The sequence below is a fragment of the Neopelma chrysocephalum genome, unplaced genomic scaffold (genome assembly GCF_003984885.1).
Source record: "Neopelma chrysocephalum unplaced genomic scaffold, ASM398488v2 Primary Assembly neopelma1_43, whole genome shotgun sequence".
In the NCBI taxonomy this organism is placed as follows: Eukaryota; Metazoa; Chordata; class Aves; order Passeriformes; family Pipridae; genus Neopelma; species Neopelma chrysocephalum.
The window spans coordinates 13,818,812-13,842,101 of record NW_020897702.1 but is presented as its reverse complement, the minus strand read 5'-3'; positions in this window follow the sequence as shown (position 1 = coordinate 13,842,101).

The window sequence follows — 23,290 nt, the reverse complement described above, 5'->3', positions numbered from 1 at the left end:
TGACTGTGTAGGATGAGGGATCTGGAAACATAAATAGAAGGATTACTGCTAGCACAGTGTGCAGTTCATGCCAATCCTGCTGGTGTGCATCCGCTTGGGTTCCCAAAATGTACTGGCAGAAGACTAAGCAGGTATTACTTGTGACTTGGTCACCCTTCAGATCTTCTGGAGGCTAAACCGAAGGTAATGCAACTCTAATCTACCTTCTCACTCTTAAAAAATTTCCCAACCATAAGGCAACAGTTGAAATCAGATAATGAAAGCAACAGGACTCCATTTCTGCCTGAATTTATGATTGGGGGTTATTTCTAAGATATAGGTGCTGGAATTGAAAGTCTGTATAAAATGTGTCTCCCCAAACAAAATCAAAAGCAGTCCCTGAATATTAACCAAGAAAGAAATCACAATATCTGCAAATCCTCCCTTAGTACTTTCATTGACATGAATAATGTTTGTCTCCTGAGACGAGAAAAAAAACCTCAAACACCAGCTTGGATCACCAGATCCATCATTCTTGGTGATGTTCTACATCATGTCCTATGGATGACACTGGAAGTTTTCTGAATAACTTCTGTAAATTCTTTAATCCAAGTACTACTAAGACTACAATACTGTGGAAACAACTTTAGATGGAGAATTTTGCCAGTAGAAAAAAATTGCTGAATTTAGATACAAAAGGTTTAGCTGGCTGAATCTGAGTTACTCACCCTAAGCTCCTTTCCTTGGATCTACTTGAGATTCAATTCTAGAATGGCATGAGCAGCTTGAATCAGTGGCCTACATATAAGTACTTAGAGCCCCTTGAGATGCCCGGGGGTCTTCTGCCAGGGCGCAGATCTAGTGGTCATTTGAGAAATTCCCATCACTTTGTGTGTGTCCCAGATATCTTTCAAGAGTTCAGATGGTACTGGAGTCTTATTTGTGGACAGTGAAAACAAACCCTATGCCTCATGTCAGACATAAAAAGAGTCAGAAATTAATAGGTCAAGTATTTTTATCCATCAATCAGCTGTCCAAATTGCATATAAAAATATCCCACACTGTCTTCTAGGAGATTGGCTTATGTAAGACCTTGACATGAAAACTAAGCCTACTGAGTCAGGATTTAACTGATAGTGTCTTGGCTATATTCTTTAAAAAATCTAAACGCTATTGATTCAAGTGGATTTAATTTATCACTGGTGCAACATAATTATTTACAAATGATCCCCTGCTGCTCCCCTGGTAGCCTGACAAGCCAGCTGACAGAAAATCATTTAGTTGAGAAAAAGAATATTTAGTATTGTCTAATGACTCAGCTCAGGTGTTTATTTTAATACATGTTTTTAATGCCAAGAGTGGTTGATAAAAAGGATTGGAAGCATGTTAAGGCTGCTGAATCTGGGGTGAATATGAGAAAAAGCATTTACTTGGTAACTTATCTGTGAAGGCCTTGTTTGCTGGGGAGAGGAGATAGGAAAGTTGAATTGTTGGTAATCAAACTAAGATTTTTTTTTCAGTTCTTTAATGTAATGGCATTTTATTTCTCCTCTTCCCCTGTTTGCTGGAACTATTGTAGCTCAGCCAGTTTCAAAGAGGTGAAAAATCAATGTAAGATACGATGTTTGTGAAAGGTCAGAAGTGAGAGAGAGTTCAGCCTAATAACATTTTTAAGTCTTATGGAAAGGATATTTCATAAAATATTAAAAAATCAATTGAACTTTGGTAGAACTTCAGTTGAGCATCAATACTGAAGAAGAGATAACTTAGCAAGGGAGGAGATGAGAGTGCAGCATGGGCATTCGGACTTTTACTGCAGTTTTCCTCATCTTGAGCAGTTTTCCTGATCTTGAGCAGTTTTTGTTGACTTGAATTGACTGGGAAAGACCACTGTCTTGGAAAACTAGAGAGATTCCAACTCCCCTTCTGATACAAATGTGTCTTTCTAATTTACTACTTGTATCCATGATGCAGTAATTTAAAATACTGCAGACTACACGAGAAGGCTTGCTGCTGCCTCACCTTCTTTCAGTTCTAATGAAGTACATCAGTCCAAGAATAGAAAATCTCATACTTCCTAATCCATTACTTACATTTGGCTTCATGAAGTCATCTCATATTCCTCAAGATTAATACATTTGGTTACTTTTTGAACACAGTTGGGATTATTAAAAAAGGCATGGCTAGGGGATCAGAAAACTGCCTAATTTCCAAATCAAAAACCCTAACAGTCATTGCCCATATAGTTTCATAGACCTTTTATGATAGCAGTGATTTTCACAAACAACTCACATCTCTATGGTTTGGATTTTATTCCTTTAGCTATTTGTCTATTAATAGCACATTCATAGCAGCTGATGTTGGTTCCATCGGTTTCATTTTTTCAGTGCTTCATTTATGTTCTTTTGGGCTTTGGCAAAAAAATATTTTTCCTATGCTGTCTAAGCAGTGTCAGATTCATTGTCTGAGAAGTCCTTCTGTCACTTTTTCGTCCTTTGGGAGTGGATTATTCTTAGAAAACTCTTGATTTCACCAGGAATTTTACATGTGGAATCTTATGGAAATGTTACTTTAAAATGTTTGGTAATACAAATAGCAATAAATTGAGCATCTGTTATAATGAACACTCAGTCATAATGGGATTGCTGCAGATCATAACATGATCACCCCAAATCTTTCAGTAAAATCCACCTGCCAGAATTTTATCCAGGCTTTAAGTTTCTTGCAAATTGCTGGACATGCTTTAAGTCAAACAAAAGTCAGTCAGGGCTTTGGTCTGAAAAATAGTCTGCAAAACTCTGGTTTAACTCTCTAGATAGATATGAAGAAAATTGTAAATGATCATTTTTCGTAAGTTAAATCACCAAAGCAAACAAAATCCCCACTGTCAGGGCCGAACATCACAGTGCCCCTCTTTCATCTTAGTTCATTCAAGAACCACAGACTACTCATAATTTTGCCTAAGTAGTGCAAATGGGTCAATTCCAAGAGGCAGATTCTGTGTGTACCAGACAACTAACAGAAGTAACCTCAGCAGAAAACTCAGTAGTGTTAGCTCTTATCACCAGAAAATGCAAATGGTGGTGACCTGGGTGCTGGAAATGGTTTGGGATACTCCAGCTGTATTCCCTTCTCTGGTTTTGGCCATTCAAACCCACATCACCTTGCCAAGCTGTGGGAGGAACAGCTGGAAATATCTCAGCACCCAGTACCTCTTCAGGGGAGTAATATTCTAAAATAACTTCTTTTGACCATTGCCTTTTCAGTAATTACACCCAAATCATCTCTCTTGAAACATAATGGTACTTTGGAAGTCCAAGCCCAACCTTTGTGATGGGCCCAACTCAAACACCCGCATTGGTGAGGAAGGTCCAGATTTTCTCAGGAAGACAATCTATGAGGTATCATGGGCATGACATCTCACCATTGCTGTTCTAGCCTGGTCCAGATACAGCACATGATGCTGAGAGGTTGTTCCCAGAATATGTAGTTCAGGGTGAGTCAGGGTGCTAGAGTCCAAACCTCACTCAAGACCAGATCTCATCTTATAAACATGGCAACAATTGCTGGTAACAATAATATTTTCTTATCACATTGATTAACAATTACAATCACTTGCTTACGACTATTTCCTAAAATTCAGTGACTTATTGATAATATATTTAAAATTGTTTTTTCCCTTAAATACTCATAGGAGATGAAGGACAATTAGGAAACCCTAATGGTCTAATTATTCCTTTGTGGTTTCTTCAGCTACATTTTCAGTGTGCTTTTTATCTTATGTTGAAGTCCACAAATCAATATATATATAGTATTTCAGATAACATAGAACAGGCAATCAAACAGTAGTAAATGTGATTGAAATAGGATATAAAATGGGAAATTAGTTAATGGTTTAATTTAATTTATACTCTAGAATTGTCTTTAAAGGAAAGAACATTTCAACCATTAGCGAATGAGCAAATATTTATTATGTTTTAATGGGGAAACTGATGGTACCTTACTTGTTGATGCTTCACTTCCTGAATGATCCTGTTATTTCTTATGTTTTTCAAGTTTCCAAGTCCTGGAACAGAGATGGTATAAGCAGATGATTACATTTGAGAGATTTAAATCACTGAAATGATGGGATACTGTATCCAAAAGCAGATATTATGGAACTACTAGAAAATTTGCCTTGGGGGTGTATGTGTGTGATTGCTGTGTCTAGTCTGTAGGTAGAGGAAACACACACTGCTTTCTAAAAAATGAAGTCATGGGGAAGGCTGTTGCATCCTGCCTCCATAACAGTGAGCCATGTAGGAGCAGCCTGCAATGTTCTGCCATGCTGGGAGAAGGAATTTCAAATTTATAATTACCTGCAGATATCAACCATTTCAAACTATGGAGGAGAAATGATGAGAGATATGCCATTGCCAGCAGACAATGGTTCTGTTTCAGACAGCTCTACTTTTAATGAAAATGCCTGAAATCTGTCTGCTGTGTACCCAGAATACCTGCCTATGTATATGATCATTGCACTGGAGTGGAAAGCAAATAGAAGTCCTCTCGCAAGCATGTACCAAAAACAAGGACATCATAAAGATGATCAACTCTCCTCGCAGATAAACACATTTGTCTTGTGCTCATTTGCATAATCACCTGAGATATTAACTTAGATAATAGCACCATCTATTGAGGATTTACAATAATATTTAGACTTTAAAATACCATTTGCTACCTCACTTTTGTAGGCATTACAAATCCAAATATGTTTTAAGGTCATAATTTTATCATTGTATCTGATATCTGCTTGTAATTTATTAACTATGATTAAATAAGCCTTTCTGTCTTTTAGTAATAAATTTCAAATACTGTCCAGCAGAAACTCTTGTTTGAGGAGATCTCTGTTTATTTTCACTATTGAGAAAGTAATTTTCCACTTCCCACACTTTGGTTGTACAAATAGCGCAGTCCATGAAGTTATTCTGCATCTCATACATCATGATTCTAGCTGCACTGTTTTTAAAAAGATATAATCTTTAGATGCAGCAGTCTTGCTGTAGCCATAGTTATCAATGTGTTCTCTTTGTTTTTGAAGGGTTCCTAATGTTTGTGTTTAAATTATCACAGATTTATAGTCAGAACTTTCAAAACCATGGAGCATGGAGCACTATTCATGATGCTGGCATTAAATTAATTGGCCAGAGTCTTTTCAGTGGTGTCCAGCCACAGAACAAGGGGCAATGGGTAGAAACTGAAACATAAGAAGTTTCACCTGGATATGAGGAAAAACTTCTTTACCGTAATGGTGAAAGAGCATTGGAACAGCCCACCCAAAGAGGCTGTGGAGTCTCCTTCTCTGGAGATATTCAAAACCTGCCTGGACAGGATCCTGTGCAACCGTCTGTAGGTGAACCTGCTTTAGCAGACGGGTTGGACTAGAAGATCTCCTGTGGTCACTTCTGACCCCAACCATTCTGTAATTCAAGTGTTCATATTTAAAAATTCTTTATAAGAAAGCACCAGAATAGCCTGTGAGAAAGATTGGTAAAGCATAGGGTTAAGAAAATGTCTGTAAAATCTCGTCCCTTAGGATTTTTCTGGTGATTTCTGAGAATCTTATCTGCAAAATCTACAAAAGGAAGCTGGAAAGGTTTCTCTGCCACACACAGCATCCTTCCCTGCAAGCTCCTGTTTGTCTCATGAGCCAACTCAGTTTTGGGTGACAGCAGGAGCGAGTGTTCCAGGAGCTGCTTTTTAAGCAGCCCATTAAAGTGGATGAAGGCTTGTACCAATTTCCCCGCAGAGCATGGATCTTGCTCTTTCTGGATATTACTAATCTCACAGGCCAAGAAGACTATCCTGAGACTCATTAAGATATTTATGAGGAGCAGCATTGTTAAACTGAATGTGACTGCAATCAGCAGCAACTTCTAAAAGTTTATCCCATCCATCACAGGGTCTCCTGACCTTGTCTTAATACATGTGTGAAATGTGCTGTGATGTAGCTAATCAGTGTTGGGGTTTTATTTTTATAGAAGGACATTAATCAGCATTTGCAGACAGTCTGATTTATGTTAGTCTTCCAAATGCTACTTCTATATCATTGTTTTTGTTAAAGCAATAAAAGTAAGGAGTACAACTTCTGCGTGATTGTCCCCTTGTTTCTGCAGGGCAGGTACACCTGAAATTTATTTGGGCTAGAAGAAACCTGTTGTCAGACATTCCCGTAAAATATTTGCAGTATGCCATGGCTGTTCTGTCTATCTTTATGGACACTGATGTTCACGAAGTATAAAAAAAGAAATCTCACTGCAAGAAAAAATGGCTACTGTTTTGTTCTGATGTGGCAACACAAATCTAATACTGCTGGAAAAATGCTTATTAGGAAGTTGTCAATAGAAAAGGCAGTTGTTCAGTGTTTTGTGCTGCTTCTTGCCTATTTCCCTTTTCTTTTGCCCAGTTTTCCCTTTCTCCTACTGAACCATCTCATCATTTTAATGCACTTCAGAGGGTCAGATCTACTCCCTATTACACGAGTATAACTATGGGGCAGTCAGAGAAAGGAAAGTCCAAAGGAAACAACATTGTTTTAACAATGCAGCTGTACTTATTTGAGACTTTTTATAGGTATTCTTTAAGCTTTATTTCCTTTTAGATTTCCACATCCTAGCAACACATGAAGGCAGTCCCACATACATGGATCAGTACTAAAGTTTCATTAGGCTCAATATCCCTACATGGCAAAGCACTTAAAATACAAAGCTGTTTGATAAGCCTTGAGACAAATTCATCTTTTGGTCACCTCCAAGATGTGCTACTTATTGCTTTGATTTCAGTATTGGTCCCTATTCCACACAGCACACAAGGACATCCTTGCAGCTTCACATGCATTTAAACACACGTTGGAGCAGAATGAACTGGCAGGTGTAATTACTGCTGTTAAATTAAATGGGCCCCTTAGTGGGGGGTAGCCATCACACACACACGTGGATGGCCTGTGGAAGTTAGGCTTCAGTTTTTCAAAAAAACCCCACCAGACCGTCTTTTGCTATTTTCTTCTCATGGTCCCAGAGAATAGTGGGGCCTTGAGTTTGTCCAGGGCATCTTGGTGATACTTTGGTACCAATAATCATTACCAATGGTAATGGGATGATTAATTCTATTGGAGAAAATGTACTGTCACTGGGTAATAGCACCATTTTATCTCTCAGTTTTGAATAGAAAGTTTGATCTCTGTATCAATTTTTCTGATCCTTGTTTATTAGGGAAAGAATTACTGTACAAAAGTAAAAAGTACATCAGAGCATAGAATTGAAGGGGACCTGCTAAGCACAGTCCCTTGCTGGTTCAAATAAACATTGCATTCTGGTTTTTATATACTGATTAAAGCAGGCTCTTTCCACCCGCTATTCCTCCTGGAGGGATATTCTAGAGTCTCATTTTTTTCCTGGTTTGAGTCTTCCAGAGGCCATTATCACCATTTTGTTTGATGCTAACATTGCACATTCACCTAAATAGTTCTTTTCTAGTATTTATGTCCCTGAGATATTTATGAAGAGTACTCATTTCTCTATGCAGTCTTGTTCCATTAGACTAAACATGTCAAGCTTGTCTAGTATTCACTAAAGAGGTGGTCTCTCTGTTCCCTGTCCTGTCTAAGCCTGGCCCTATTTGAATCTATCTTTATTGAACATTTTGCATACTCTTCCAGATGAGACTTCCTCATTAACTCATCACTCACCTAACCCTGGGGATATATGACTGCTATGGAAAGGAAATTCTGTCCTTATGGTACTCTTAGGGCCTGCATAAAAGACTACTAGCTGTTAGAAATGTTTCACCTGAGTTATGTAGCTAACACAGTTGTATTTTCCAGGTCACCAGATCGTTGGTGTGTGGACATCCTGTGATGAACAGATATACCAGGGTCTTGCTCTGCCATTTACAACTGAAGAGAACCCATCATAAAGCTAAAGTTCAAGTGAAAAGTCCATAAAGGAATGACCTTGCTATTGGTATTGGTATTATTATTATTATTATTATTATTATTATTATTATTATTATTATTCCAGTTTACAAGGTCACACAGTGCTACTTCATGAGTAGCATAATTCTGTATTGACAGCGACTTCCAACTTTACCATCATCAAGTTTTGTGACAACATCTCTTTCAAATTCATTATTGAAAGCATTATTTAATACTTTATATAAGCGGGGTTTTAGTGGCTATTCTTAATTATAAATAATTAATTATAAATTAATTATAAATAAGCTAATAATTTTCCTAGACTAATACTTAAGGAACTTTATTAGCAACTCACTCCAACTCAACATGTGATTATTTCTTTTTCTAGCTCTTCTCTAATGTTATTTGCAGTGTTTTGTACTACCACCTAGTTCAATTGCTGTGTATCATCATAGGAATTGCTTTACTCAACTTCAGTTAAGTGGGATTTGTGTAGTTTCTTTCTCTTGGTAGTCAATTATTTTATCAAAGAAATGTAAGAGAACAGTTTTGGATAGTGTAACTTTGATAAAACTCTGTTGTATTTTGTCCTACTCTCCTTCTACTACTGTGTCCTTAGTTGTTTTGTCTTAGAAAATTATCCAAAAGCCTTGCTTCTTATTGAACCTTACTAACAGACTTCTGGGTATTTTTCTCACTCACTCCCCTCCTCTACTGCTACCTCAAGTGTGGTGGCAGCATTTATGAGGCTGATATTAATCATATGATAAAACTGTTCTTAAATACAAGTTTGGATGACCGATGGCTGCTCTACACGCAAGAACAAAGAAAGAAAAAGAAATTTCTGATGAGCATGCTAAATGTCAGATCTGCATATTATATTGAATGATAAAATAGCTTAACACCCCCCACACACACACTGGGAAGTAATATCTGTATATCCTTACATATATTATCAGGCCAGGGCATCAGTGCTTAAGCCTTGCTAGAATCTGTAATGAGTGGAATGTGATACTTATGAAAACATCACAAAATTTCTTAGGATCTGATTAACTGAAGTGGGCTTTGAAAGGTTTTGAAGACATCAGCAGAAACTGACTATTCCTGGGGCTTTAAAGGAATGTTTAAAAAGTATGGAACTTCCTCCTGGGTAACCAAAAGTGAAGCATTCTAAAGGCACTGGAATTGAAGTGGAACCAGTGCACAGAAATCATATTCCTAAAAAATGCAAGTGTGGCCAGGATAAACCAGTAAGACACCATGGAAAATGTTAACTGTAAAAAATGAAGCTTCTAATTACTTCCTTGCTTGTGGGTGCTGTGAATCAAGATGCCAGCAGCGTGGTGCAAGTAGATGAAAATGTGATACCCATACAGCTTGCCAAGAACACAAACATGCTGGTAAATAAATCCTGTTGAAGAAAAGTCTACAAATTGCTCATCAAGTCAAGCTGTCAGATGTCTTCCTTATTTTCAGGACTCTTTTAATATAAAAGATGAGCAAAGGACTGAATCCAATACTGCAAGGCTGCAGTACTTGAGACATTTTTTCAGAGCTTCTCAAGAATTCAGTATTAAAAGGAAAGCTATAAATTTCCGTTTTGTAACAATTTGCCCTATAGGTAAAAAAAAACTCTCAAGAAGACCAGGAACGTTAAGATATTTTTTATTTTGGAATAAAAACAATCAAATGGTTCAGCTTTTATTCATCCTTTAAGCAGTATATCCCCACTTAGTGCTCAGCAGAAGTCACTAGCATGGCTCTTCCTTTCAGTCCCTTAATCCAGACTTAGGTGACCTATTTGTACAGAGTGGAATTTAACTTTGATTAATGCCATCAAAGCCTTTGGTGGCATCAAATCCCACCAAATCTACAAAAGCTGGCTACCTAAAGAAATTAGAGACAGAAGTTCTTTAACTTGTCTCCACATACTGGAGCCTGTCAGAAAGCTGTCAGACATCACAGACCATAACTCTATCCATTGCTATTGCTGACCAGTATGTCAAGCTCTATGTCTATACTGACTATCAGTTCAATCTCACAGAAACATTCAAAGGTGGAGTTCCTCTTATGAACACATTTTAGTCTTTATTCCTGGTATATTCTATTTTCTACCACTCACAACTTCATTTAAGTGAATGACATTGCAGTTCAGACTCATCCTCTAAAAAATCCAGGCAAAGGACAGGGGACTGAAACACATGTATTGAAGCTGCTATAGTTGTATTTCACTTGTGCAATCAAGAAATGATGTTAGAGTGAAACTGTACACAGTGAGTGTCTTTCTGATTAGTGAGTAACAATTACCTAAAGTACCATATGAAGTACTGTTAGCTATAAATGGCATCTGGAATACACCAAATAAGTGACAGAAGCCTATATAAATATAATTTGAGAATGAGCCAGCATCACCAATGACAATGGTGAGTATAACCTCAGGCTGTCACCGTAAGCATTGATTCCCTGACAGCAGAGGATTGTTTCTCTGGTGCAACAGTCCTAATACAAAGCTAATGGTGCTTTGAAGGAGATAAATAGGGCACTAAATTCTTTAGTTCTTGACTTAAAATGCTGTTGCATACTCTACAAGCAACTGCAAGATATGAAGTAGTTGTAGTAGAGAAATACTCGAAAATCACTTACAACAAGAGTTTGCCGAAGACATAAAGTCGCACCACTTCACGACCTAATATCTGAAAAATGCTACCAATACATGTCCAAATCTTTTTGCAGAACACAAAAAAATGACATTAAACGAGGCAACCTGTCATATTACTGTCAAAAAACTTACTGTTGACTTCACAGAATAACATTTGGATTTCACTTAGCTGTAAGCTGGTCACCCTGCCTCAGCATCTGAGCAACTCAGTGGATTCAGAGTTCTTTAATATAAAAGAAAAATGTAGTTATTATTTTTCCGTAAATCACAGATATGTCATGAATGTGTTAAACTATCAATCATTCTGTTAAAGACTGTATAGTATGCTCTTACACTGGAGATATGAAAGAGACTCTTCAGGCTCCCCTGGGCTCTCCTGAATCCTTTAAACATTTTGGTATAAATTTATCTTTTTTTTTTTAATTTAAAATGCTATACAGGAGAAAGGCATAAAGCTAGAGCAAGAAGGAGAACACAGTCTCTGGTACTATGCCCAACTTATATCATGGAAGTTGTATAGGCATAGGAAGATATCTCGAGAGATCTCCTAATTTATTCCTGCTCAGATAGAACTCAGTATCCCTTCCCAAAGGCTGATAAGTGACTCTGTAACATGTTTATTAAAGCCTTAAGTGATGAGGAGCCAGTAGAAGGCTTTTCCTATTTTCTAACCTGAAACACCACATGAAAATGGAAAGGTTTATTTCTTGTCAAACCTACAACAGACATAAAGGTATCATTTCCTTCCTCATCACAGCTTTTTACATAGCAAGAAATCTGTTACTATGTTTCAACTACATTTTCTGTTTGCTGGAAAAACTAAGGCTGATTTCTTCAGCCTTTCCTTATAGCTCATATTTCCTAAATTTTTACCATTATTCCTCTCCCAGCAGGTATGTTTACCAAAGCTCCAGACTGTCTCCATATTGTCAGCACTTTTCCTAGTGTGAGGCCTGCAAGAGGACATAGTTATCCCACTTGGTGGGATAACCACATTTCTTCAAGGTACTGATGGATTCAAGAAACTTTTTTGCAATGGCAGCTCATTGTCAGCTGATTGAGCTTATGGTCCACTATGACTTTGATGATAAATTTATTAAAATTTTTTGCTGCAGAGGCCAGTTGTCTCCACATTGAGAACTGGAAGATCATCCTCACAAAGTGCTTCTTGCTTTCCCTTCCATGGGGTAATTCCTGTTTGCTTACAGTCTTCTCTAGTTCCTCCCATTATTCTTGCTGAAAACTGAAGTATTTAAATACTTTGCCTAAATTAAGTAAAGAGAAACATGACAGTCACTGTTTGCTAGATTACTAAGTTTACAGATATTGATTTAGGAGAAACCAGCGATATCTGTAAAAAAGGTCTACGTGATATATTGTTGTATCAAAGGAACAAAGTTTGTGACATTTTCTAGAGTATTGTAAGGTAATACATTAACTAAGAATCTATTAGCTAACGTTAGCTGTAATCCTTGTATAGTGCTTGTGATGTGTGATTTACGCCTTTTTCCCTATCAAGCCCTTTCGGGGCTTCTGGTGCAAACACTGATATCATGAGATTTAGGCTGAAGGAAGCAATATTTACCTATGTGACTGTTAATCTACTTGTCTTCAGAGACATCAGGCCACAGTGCTCGTACCAAGTATTCATCATCCTGATCACAGTGAAGGAGAGCAAGGGTGCCCATCACACTATTCTTCACCAGACTGAAACTGAGAGCATTGATTTTTTGGTTGAGTCTTCTCAAAATAGCTTTTCTCTGTCTTACTCACTCTCTTTCCTTCTTTGTGTATTTTTAAACAGGTTTTGGCACAGCCACGAATGTGGCAGATGTAAATGCTGTAAACCGAAAAGGATCTTCAAGCAATGTCTGAAACAGCCAAAGCTCACAGATGTTTGCTGGTTTTCAGTAGGGCTGATAAAAAATTTGATGTTGCTGTTTTTTTCTCTAGCAGTTATGGGTAAGGATCATTACTAAGAGCAGACTTTCTGGCTTTTTCATTATCCATTTGCCATTATTATTGTTTTTTCCCTCATTTCATCTACAGCAAAAAAGGCCTGGGTTCTACTAATAACAATCTCAGCATCTCAGCTGGCACTTTCTGCTTACCCTCAAGAAATTTCTATTTTTCTGTAATCTAAAATTTTGGATGAAGGATGCTGACAAAGGCTTACATGCACAAAACTTTACTAGGGTGTCCATGGCTGAAGGCTGACATAACAGTAACAGTGAAAGTTACATTGCAGTAGGTGATGACAATAAAGATGACATGGTGAATTTTTGCTGTACTTTTTCTCTAGCACTATATACTTTGATTCAAACTTCCATTTGGAGTAATCCTCTAATATAAACCAGAACCCACAAAGAAAGGGAGTAAGAATAGGGAGAGAAAGAATAGGTGAGTTTCCTGCATTACCTCTCATGAAAAATCTGTTATAAAAAGAATACTGGGTTTCGCAGGTGCAGGACTGTGAGAATAACAACCTGAGAGCAACAGCACAAGAACAAGGCAAAACCCCTGCCCTTGGTAAAACCTTACCACAGCAGCTCAGGTGAAAGGCTCAGAGCTGTAGTGAAAGGCAGGAGGCAGAACTGCAAGGGCTACCCTTTGGTTTGCTGCACAGAAAGCACTGCTCAACAAAGCATCTTCCAGGCATGCTCTCTGTACAGCTCAGTGGAGGGGGAAGAAGAGCATTGAGGATGTGTGCCTTACCTTTGGTATTTAAATAGTAGACTTGTAAAAGAATAGAAATTTCTTGTAAACCTTGTTAAATAAGGTTTAAAGTTATTTACTTAAATTTCCCCTCTTCACAATGGGGCCAGAAAAATCATCTTCTTTAGGACGTGTTCTATCTTGCTTATTTTTCCAAGCCTTTGTAACTTCTTAATTCTGTTTATTTCCCTACCTATCTAGTTATCTGCCTCCTCAAATCTAACCTCAATCTGCTGCCTAGAAACTAATCTGATTATACCTAGTCCTACAGTAGGTTTAATTATTGATTGTGATCATCCCCATAATGGGCTCTTCTCTCTTTGAAAGCTGCTGTCAGCTTTCTCATTTCTGGATTGCAACTCAGGTCCTTCTACCTTTCATTGCTGATACTGGTTTTTAATCCACATCATTCTTAATGATCTCTTTTCATTCTTTTCAATTTTTCCTTTCATTTCTTTGAGAATAATTCTCCAGCTGAATACAGCAGCTCATCTTGCACCTCACTCAGAACCAGTAACTGTCTCCCGTCTTTTTACTTTTGAAATCCCTGCTAATAATGCTGACAATTATGTTTATCCGCTTTTGCAGAAACATTGCTTTGTCTCATTTAATATTAGTCCACTATTCTGATACTTTTCTATGCAGTTTTTCCTGCAGAGACAGATATTCTTTATTTAATATTATTTATTTAATTATTATTTATTTATTTAATTATTTGAGTAATTTTGCATTTTTTTTTATGTTTTCTGGGCAGCTTTTATTTGGCAAGATACTTTTCAAGACTAATCTCATCTTTCTATCGCTCACAGCTCTCTATAGCTCTATAGGACTAGCAAACACATTCATCCAATTTGCTAGTGAAAATACCAAGAGCATCAATAATTATACAACTCGACCAATCTGCCTGAGGACTTACCAAGAATTCTCACTCTCCAATTCGGTAGTGAACTACTGTGTCACTGAATATTTTTCAATTACCTGTCTTATTCAAAGATTGTTTTCTTACTTTGCTCTTAAGATTATTTTATTGTACAATGCTCAAACTTTACTTGAGTCCAGATGTCTCACAGCTCCCATACCCCCACTTCCACTGGGCCACCAAATTAAGTTAATTTGGTTGTTCCTGATTTTTTCTTTACAGCATGTATTATCTGCTTTGTATGTGCAAGTGTTTATAAATTGATGGTTAATGTAAATAATGTTATCACAATATTTTTCTGAGAATCTGTATTAGGTTAACTGTATCATAATTCCCTAGATCTTTTCCGTCCTTTCTTGTTTATACTGATAGGTAATTTACAGTCCTCTGGGACCACTCTCAATTTTCTTTCATTTTCAGATATAATTATTAATGGCAAAGAGGTTACATTGGCTATATTCTTAAGTAGTCTATGGTGAATTTCATAAATTCCTGATTATTCAGATTCACCTAATTTATCTTCGTGTTCATTAACCTGTTCTTCCACTGTCTTGTACTATTGTCACCTCATTTAAACCAGTTTAGTTAAATATCTGCTCATGATAAATCATTTTTGGGGAAGACTGAAGACAAGAGGGTGTATACTGCTCTTTTTTATATCCTTTTTTTCTATTAGTGTTGTGATTTCGATTAGATTTCCAAGTCATTAAAAGTCCCCTGGTATAGTTTATGCAGCTAATAACGCCTTTTCTCTCTTCCCTCTAACATAATGATTCTGCCTTTTCACCATCTTCTCCAGAGATAAATGAAAATTATTGTACTTTAAAACTCTTGCAAGATTTAGAAATGTTTTCTAGATAGAAAGCAATACTTCAACTGCAATTTTGTTTCTTAAATAGATTATAGAGACATAGAATCATAGAATGGGTTGGGTTGGAAGGGACCTTAAAGATCATCTATTCCAACTCCTCTGCCCTGGGCAGGGACACCTTCCACTAGACCCAAGTTGCTCAGAGCCCCATCCAACCTGGCCTTGAACACTTCTGGGAATGGGACATCCACAGCTTCTCTGGGCAACATGTTACAGTGTCTCACCACCGAGTAAAGAATTTCTTTCTAAAATCTAATCTAAATCTCTACTCTTTTTGTTTAAAACCATTCCTCCTTGTACTATCAGTATCTGCCCATGCAAAAAGTTGACCTCCCCCTTTTTTTGTAACTATAAGTACTGGAAGGAAAGCCACAATGAGGTCTCTCTGGTGTCTTCTCTTCTCCAAGCTGAACAGTCCCAGCTCTCTCAGACTATCTGTGAGAGCCTCCAGCCCTTCGATCATCCTTTTGGCACTCTTTTGGATTCACTCCAACAGGTCCACATCTTTCTTGTGCTGAGTACCCCAGACCTGGATGCAGTACTCCAGATGGGGTCTCACAAAAGCAGAGTAGAGGGGTAGAATCATCTCCCTCAGCCTGCTGGCCACTCCTATTTTGATGCCGCCCAGGACACTGTTGGCCTTCTGGGCTGTGAAAGCACACTGTGGAATCATGTCTAGCTTTTCATCCAAGAGAACCTCTAAGTCCTTCTCCTCAGGACTGCTCTCAATGACTTCTCCAGTCTGTACTTATGTTTGGGATTGCTGGGACCCAGATGCAGCACCTTTTACTTAGCCTTGTTGAATCTCACCAGGTTCTCGTGGACCCACTTCTCAAGCTTGTCTAGGTCCCTCTGGATGGCCCTGTCCTTCTGTTGTGTCAATTGCAATGGTCAGCTTCATGTCATCTGCAAAATTCCTGAATTTCTTGCTTTCACTAGGTCATTGATAAAGATATTAAAGAACACCAAGCTGAGATAGAGCCCTGAAAGGACACCATTTGTCACTGTTCTCCACCTGGACACAGAGCCAATTACCATTACTTCATCCATTCCGCCAATTCCTTATTCACTGAATATCCACGCTTCAAACCCATGTTTCTCCAGTTTGGAGATAAGGATGTCATATAGGACCATATTGAAGGCTTTACAGAAGTCTAGGTAGATGACACCTGTCCACTGTTGCAGTCACTGTCATAGAAAGCCATCAGATTGACTAGATATGATCTGCCCTTAGTAAAACTATGCTGACTGTCTTAGATCACCTCCTTGTCTTGTATGTGCCTTAACATTGCTTCCACAAGGATCTGTTCCATGATCTTCCCAGACATAGAGGTGAGACTCACTAGGCTAGTTCCCTGTGTCTTCATTTCTCCTGTTTTTTAAAATATGAGCAATATTTCCCTTTTTCCATTCACAGGGACTTCACCTGATTGTCATGACTTTTCAAATAAGGTGGACAGGGTCTTGGCAACCACATCAGTCAGTTCTCTGAAGGCTCCAGGATGCATCTCATCAGGCCCCATAGACTTGAAGCTATTCATCTTCATTAAGTGGTCTGAAACCTGCTCTTTGCTTATAGTGGCAGAACCTTTTCTCCCCCAGACCCCACCTAGAGGTTCAGGGGCTTGTGAGACGTGTGAAGCCTGACTGCCAGTGAAGACTGAGGGGAAGAACTCTTTGAATACGCCAGCCTTCTCCATATCTGTTCTCACCAGTTCTCCCTTATTTATTGGAGTGGGGGTACACTCTCCTTGGCCTTTCTTTTCTGATGTGCATATAAAATCCCTTGCTCACATTTCTTGCCAGGTCCTGTTCTACCCATGCTTTGGCTTTCCTGACCCTGTCCCTACACATTCAAACTGTATTCCTGCTTCCACTGGCTGTGCATTTCCTTTTTACTTCTCAGTTTGTGGAGCAGATCCCTACTCAGCCATGCTGTTTTCTGGTCTGCCTTACTTGATTTTTTTATACATGTGGATGGAGAGCTCTTGAGCTCTAAGAAAAGTGGCCTTCAAGAGCTGCCAGCTCTGGTGTTCTCCTTTGTCCCTAAGGACAGTTTCCCAGAGGATGTCGTTCATCAACTCCTTAAACATCTGGAACTTCATTCTTCCAAAGTTCAGGGTCCTGACCTTGCTCCTCACCAGACCCATGTTCCTGGAGATCATGAACTCCACTAGGGCATGGTTACTACAGCCCAGTCCGCCTCCAACCCTAACCCCTGTAATGAGCTCATCTACACTGGTGAGCGCTAGGTCCAGCAACACTTATCCCCTGATTAATTTGTCTAACACCTGGACCAGGGAGTTCTCCTCTACGCTCTTCAGGAGTCTCCCGAATTGCTTACAGCCAGCTCTGCTGCTTTCCCAAGCAGCATGTCCGGGTGGTTGAAATCCCCTATCAGGATGAGAGATTGCAAGCTGAAGCAAGAAGGCCTTGTCAACAGGCTGGTCAGGCAGACTGTAGTAGACCCCCGATACAGGTCGCCTTTGTTGGTCCTGTCCTTGATTTTTACCCACAGGCTTTCAACTTGTTTGTGTCTGTTTTTCAGAGGCAGCTTTTCACAATCTATCCATTCCTTAACATGGAGCACAACAACCTGCCCCTCTTTTCCAGCCTATCCCTTCTGAAAAGCTTGTAGCCTTCAATTGTGTGATTCAGTGTTCCAGTTGTGTAACTTGTCCCACATTCATAGAGGTTTTTAAAGTATTTTTAAGTATTATGGTTGCAGCACTAAATAGGCTGAAGCATTGCTACTGAACTTGTTAATGTTAATACTACATGGGACATTCACATGAACAGCTGATGCTCAATGATGTGAAATGAATACACATCGCTTGCAATTTAATAAGAATTTGAGGTTTTTGGATTTTCCCTAAGTTTCATTTCCTTGGTGAATGTCTGAATACTGAAAAAACAGTTCTGCCAAAATATTTTTAAGATAAAATACTACTGTGTTACCTTGTGCTTTCAACCTCTGTGATAAATTGATGGCCCTGACTTCATCTTTTGTGATGGACCATGGGCTCCCTATTTAAGTAGTTCCAGTTCACAATCATGTGAGTGATAGAATATGCTTGCAATTATAAAAAAATTTAGTAAATCAATACATCACATGCCACAGAAAGCATACTCTTGGGAAGAGAGAGATCTTTTTTAATCAAAACCAGAATTTTCTAATCAACAACAGGGTTATCTGGAATGTGTTGACAACCTCTAACCCTGGTGCTTGCTGCTCATGCTCTGGCCCTCCCTCTACTGAGTTATATATCTGTGCTGGAGGCTGACTTTTCTTCCCCAGAGTCAAGACAGCTCTTCAGTCTGGAGAAGAAGATACAGACCCAGTCTGAGATATATTTGCAGTACTATAAATTATGATGGCCTGTGACATCCCACTGATTGTGTGTTTGATAGTCTTCATTCTGACATATGAAACAACTGACAACCCACAGCTGAAAGTTGAACTGGCCTTTGAGGATTTCTGGAAGACTGTGATGACAATACTTTTCAGAAGAAGAATAGACATTTTTGGTTTAATTGCCAGCAGGATTCATTTTATTGAGGGCACAAACCAAGGCCTTCTGTTACTGGGTAAGCAATACCTTCTTAAGACAGCTGAGGAGGGAAAGTCAGAGGTGGCTGATCTTTCCCAGGCTCCATATTTTGTGCCACTGTCTATCAATAAAAGAGTTCAACACTTTTATTAGAGGCTCTGATGAATGAGCTTCGGATGTGAAATCACTGAAGGCCATACTTTGATCAAGCTGACAAGTAAAACAATTGGAAATGTTGGGGATGGGAGTGAGGAGGACAGAGACAGTCCCATGGAAGAAAATAAATAGGCAAAAATGTTCATTCTGTGGTCTGAATGATGCCATGGTAAAACAGAGGCATTAATTAAATTAATCCATTTACTTTTGGTAATCATGAAAGTTTCCCAGATATAACTAATTATTATGGATGGTTTTGGTTTGCAATAAAAGCTTATTTTCTGTACAATCTATCCCCTTCTCCTTCCTCTTACATGTACTTATGTTAGAAAACTATAACCTGATACAACTGCTATTTTCATAACAGACTATTATGGTAACATATATGGATTAATGGGAGTTTTGCCTGAATAAGAACTGTAGCAATTTACCCTTGAGATTTCATTAAATGGAGCCAGAAAAGGGGGAACTAATTACAAAAGGGGAAAGACTTCTATACTTTTAAACATGTATGTTGTCGGGAATTGTGTCTCTGTTTTAATGCAAAAGTCAATAGCATAGCAACAAAATGATCAAAGAAAGCAGAATACAATCAGAGTACATGTGCAAAAAGCTATTTCAGAAATAGTCTTCCTGTGTTCGGTATAATAGAAAGTGTTTGGAAGCCATTGTAAAATGTATTTAGAAATACAGGGCAAATGGCTTTCCTTCCAGAAAAAATAATGGATACGAGTTTTATTTCTTGGAAGAATATCTCTGTGTTATTTAGAGGAATATGGGAACACAGAGCTGATTTTCACTAGAGCCTGGTGATACCAGTTGTCTCAGTTGTTGACTAAATGAAGACTCCTTATAGAAGTTGTTTTCCTATAGCTTTTCTGTAAAACAGACTCCTTGAGGGAATGCCCAGTTTGGCATCTAAAAATTGGCTTTTGCTGCTGGGTCCTTTTTGTCACTGCAGATAACTGTCTGCCATAGATCAGATCTCCATGTTTTGTTTCTAGAAGGGGAACATAATTATTTCTTGTCCACTTTAGAGTATTGTAAGGCTTTTCTGATGATTATTTTAATACAATGACAATGGTCCTATAATGTAACTAAAAAATGGAAGAGATACAATAAGTTTCAGATCAGGATCTGTTAAAATTGGAGTGTTCTTCTTTTGCATGCACAAAGACTAACCTAAACAATTTCACTTTGAGTTACAGATAAAGGCATGTCATTTTAAAAGAACAAAACTAAAGGAAAAGAAAAAAATTTTTTTATTCTCTATTCTTATAGAGCAGCGTAAGGAGTTCACTAATGTCTGGACATATCTGGCATTGATTTTATGTTCACTGTCATGTTCTGTCAATTTAAAGTAATGTTTCTGTCCTGCCTGCAGGGAGCGGTGATAAATATAAGAGGTGCCCCAAATGCCTTGACAGTGCTGAATAGTCAAACTGCAGGACCTCACCAATTACATGGATGCTTTTCCTTGGCAGACCTGTGTGTTAATTCACAGGTATGAAAACTGTCAGCACTGCTTGGGTTGCAGCATTGACCCCAGATCTGTTACACAGAGAGAGCTTATCCCAAAGAGCAAACATCATACTTGTGGGGGTTTTTTAAGTGGCACCTCATGACATGCCCAGTGAACTCATGGGATAAAACCTGAGGATGGGACAGAGATATTAAAAATGCAGGAGACTAACAGATGCCATTGAGCATATCTTTGTACAGGGAAAGGGGAAATGAAGAATAATGAGCTATGGATATCTGACCTCCTTGACATACCCCTTGCTTTTGTGATGGACCCTGGCAGCAGCATGGATTCCACAGTCATTGTAATAATGGCCAGTCTTCGCGAATGAAGATTTTGGGAAAGGTCTTTTACCTTTCGAGCCTGCGCAATGGATTTTTTAGGTGAGACGCAGCATGCGCTGAACTGAGCCCACCCTTTAATCCTAAGGTTCATCTGCCGGGGCCAAGAGCGCTTGGACAATGGCAGTGAGGTCCTCAGGACGTAAGTTTGTTTAGAGTGACCTTCTCATAGATGGATGGCCTCACAGGGCTAACGGGCTCCATCTGCCCGGGGGGCCTGGGATTCAAACCTGGGTCGCAGCAGTGAGAGTCCCGCATGCTAACCACTAGGCCACTAGGGGTCCCCACAGTCATTGTAACGATGTAGAAATAAGTGAGAAATAGAGGAAAGAAGAAAACTAGAGGAGTTATGGGAAAGTGGGAGACTGAGAGGGGAATGATGAAGGCCTTGACTAGAGGACATTTAGGCTGGAAAGTGTTGAGATGGAAGAGTTAGAGTCAATTCATGTCTTGTGATTTAAGGGATGAACAGATTGCGGGTTTATGAAGTGGAATCAAGGGGAAATGGGGACATGCCAGCAGTCCAAATGGAAAAAAGTGTCATTGAAACTGGACAACTGAGAAAGACTAGGGGAGAAAAAGAAAATTAAAGATGTAGGAGAAGGATGGGAGAAAAGAGAACAAGAGAAGAAGTTAGGGCAAAAAGTGATAAAGAGTCTTGGAATTTGACTATAGAAAAATACTGAAATCTAAAATTTTTCCAAAGTCCCTTTGGAGAGAGTCTAAAACAATTCAGACTGTTAGGCTCTGGGAAGTATCACAGACAAACCCATTTGGACAAACTCTTTCATAAAGATTTCTGTGTTCCTAAAAAATTACCTAATACTTTCCAAGTTAGGAGAGCCTCTGCAAACCCCCATTCTGTGCTGTGAGATAACTAGCCATCACCAGGTCAGTCCAGGATGAACATACTAACAAATCACTTCAGAGGTCCTCAAGAAGACAAATAAAATTAAAAAAAAAACCCAAACCCCCAAAATCCACAAGAAAAAAATTACTAATGAAAAGCTTTATTTTCTGCTTAATTTGTTTAAAACCCTTTAATAGTAATTCATGTATCAACTATGCATTTAATTATCACATATTGTGATTCAAAAAGTTCTAGAACTGCTTCAGAAAGATGGAAAAAGAAACCCCATGGATCCAGCCCAACAGCTGAAGGAGTCATATAGAGGAACTCTGGCTTTGCCAGTGTCACCTTGTGTGAACTTTGATGCAGACTGGTATGAACTGTAGGCCCATTCAGACTTGCTGGTCTTTTATAGAAGTGCTGGTTTCTGAATCAGCTACTTTTTCCTGGATGTGCTTGGACCCCATTAGCAGGAATTTTGATCCCACTCCTCTATTTGCTTCCACAGTGACTTGCACGTACACGCAACTGGCCAAACACCACATCGGTGGACATGGTGGCTCTTTTGGAGGTGTAGACTTCAGTAAGAATGCTCAGGCTGTTCATCCTTTTATCTTTTATTGAGTAATTTTCTGATACACAGAATCAGTGCAATCCTTTTATACTGTGTAGCACAGTGGGGAGGAAGTGGCAGTGTGGGTTACACAGCCCAGCAGTTATGTGATGGAGCAAAGGAAGCAAAAACCCCACAGGCATTAGAGATACAAAGCTGTTTGCTCATCAGTTCTTATATTTTTTAACCTATTTCTTCTGTTGCTTTTTGTAGCAGTAAATCTGCATTATATGAGAAACTGTTGTTTAAGCATGTTTCAAAATGGCTTTTTGTAGTCTCTTTGCTAACTCATGCTTCTTCTTCCCAAGACCCCCATGACAAGTGTTATCTGTGTCTCAGGAATGTCCTGAGAAGACATCAAGAAGTCTTCTCATTGGACCCTTTTAACCCCTTCCTATTGGTTGTTAACCCCTTCCTGCGATTGGGTGTTCCTGTAACCCCCTTGAGACCTGTAAATGGTTAATCTGTGAATCCTCCAGGACCTATATATGTAACCACTCCAACAATAAACTCTCTCTCTCGCCTCCTCTCCACGCCCGGTGTGCTGTCTCTGTGACTGCCATGGGACCTTGTGGTGGGGGGAGGGGGGAGCAGCTCTCCCCTCCAGCGTCCAGGACCTGAAGAAACCCCTGGTGCTGGAGTTCCTCGCTCCCTATCCACCTCAAACTGTCGGAAATGGCACCCCAGAATGGGAGGAGAGCCAGAACTGGTGCTCCAGGTGAGGCACCAGAGCTTTTTACTTCTTGGATGGTCCACCAGAGTAGAGCTTTCTGGGTTGGAGCTATTTCAAGCTTTTAGAGTTCTTGTCCTGTCCTCTGAACCATGTCTTACTCCCAGAGCTCTTTTCATCAACATAAAAAGAAAAGAAAAAAGTTACTGAAGTGAAAGGCTTTATATGTAAAGAAGGAGATAGGAAGAATTTAAAATGACATATTGAGCATTCTCAAAATCTAGGCTTTTTGGCCTGGCTCTCTTCCAGAGCTTCTGAAAACACTTTCACTATTACCTTAAGCTGATCCAGGTCTGGCTGGCACCCAGAAAGATTTCTTTTTTTTTTTCTTTTTCTTTTTTTTTCTTTTTCTTTTTCTTTTTCTTTTTCTTTTTCTTTTTCTTTTTCTTTTTCTTTTTCTTTTTCTTTTTCTTTTTTTTTTTCTTTTTCTTTT